The sequence below is a fragment of the Nicotiana tabacum genome, chromosome 18 (genome assembly GCF_000715075.1).
Source record: "Nicotiana tabacum cultivar K326 chromosome 18, ASM71507v2, whole genome shotgun sequence".
Lineage (NCBI taxonomy): Eukaryota > Viridiplantae > Streptophyta > Magnoliopsida > Solanales > Solanaceae > Nicotiana > Nicotiana tabacum.
Genome location: NC_134097.1, coordinates 22,046,193 through 22,047,521, shown reverse-complemented (window position 1 = coordinate 22,047,521; position 1,329 = coordinate 22,046,193). Strand labels below are relative to the sequence as shown.

The 1,329-nt window shown below is 39.6% G+C and overlaps 1 non-coding gene across 1 annotated transcript; it reads left to right on the top strand.

The window, feature by feature from the left end:
- Positions 1-285: 285 nt before the first annotated feature.
- LOC142173094 (small nucleolar RNA R71) lies at positions 286-391 on the top strand. The gene has a single exon (XR_012702524.1). It is a non-coding gene; the product is annotated as a small nucleolar RNA R71 (small nucleolar RNA).
- The last annotated feature ends 938 nt before the right edge of the window (positions 392-1,329 follow it).

Here is a 1,329-nt window from a genome sequence, read left to right as displayed (position 1 = left end):
TGGCCTGATTCTTCAACCTTTTTGGTAAGGATGCTCATTTGTGTCATTAGAGTAGCCATATTTTCAGCTATGGAGTTAGCTGGGTCTAGAGCCACTGAGTGCACCACAAGAGTGATTGGAGAGTTTCTTGTTGTCCATCCTGAGTTCTGTGCCATCTTGTCAAGCAGGATCTTGCTCTCTCTGAATGTCCTACTAAAAAATGTTCCACCTGCTGAAGCATCAACATTGGCTTTCAAAGTATCTGCTAAACCCATGTAAAATCTCTGCCCCAACATCTGCTCCAGAATACCATGATGTGGACATGTAACCAGCATACCCTTGAATCTCTCCCATGTTTCATGTAGCATTTCAGTTGGTCTTTGTTTGAAGCTCAATATCTCATCAATTTGCTGAGCAGTCTTGTTGGGTGGATGCAATTTGCTCAAATATTTCTTGACTAATTCCTCCCAAATAGTGATAGAGTTGATAAGGAGTAAATTAAGCAAAGTCTGGGCTGCTCCTGTCACTGAGAATGGAAACAACAACAAACGTATTGCTTCTGGTGTCACATTGTGCTGCCTCTACGTGGCACAGATTGACAGGAAGTTCTTTAGATGCTGCTGAGGATCTTCAATGTATGACCCAGAGAATAGTCCCTTGTTCTGCAATAGATGTAGCATGTTATTTGTGATCTGGAACGCATCTGTTTGTATATGAGGGACCACAACAACAGTTGCTAAGTTGACAAATGTGAGTTGTGCCAAGTCATATAGTGCTACTTCTAGCACAAGAGGTGCCACACCGTGATCATTTGGGTCATGTATGTTGTTTCTATTATTTGGGTCATTCACGTTGTCTTCCATGTCTGGTTCAATGTTTTCGGTTGAGTTCTGTTGTTATTTGCTTTTCCTGTTTGCACGATTTAATGCCTTGAAGACTTTCTCAGGATATGATAATGCTTCGAGAAATTCTCTAGTTCTTGAGGAGTTTCTAGGCATGCACCTGTAACAACCACGACTACAAACGTTAGAATTTCAATGGTCAGTTTAAATTAAAGAAAATCGACTACACAAATAATGTTTTGCACTTCTTTTTAACTGCAATCAATAAGACCGTTAATTCCCCAGCAACAATGCAAAAATTTGATCACGCCCAACTATGCCTTATAAAAAGGACAAAGCGGTCGCTGCAAATATATCCGGGTTAACAAGTCTGGAGTCGAATCTCACATGGAATTAACCTATCAATCACAGCTATTAGACTCACATAAATTCACGTATTCAATCTTCACAGACATTTGAGTAACAATTTGGGTGTTTATTAACTAAATATTATGTAATAAAAATGGAG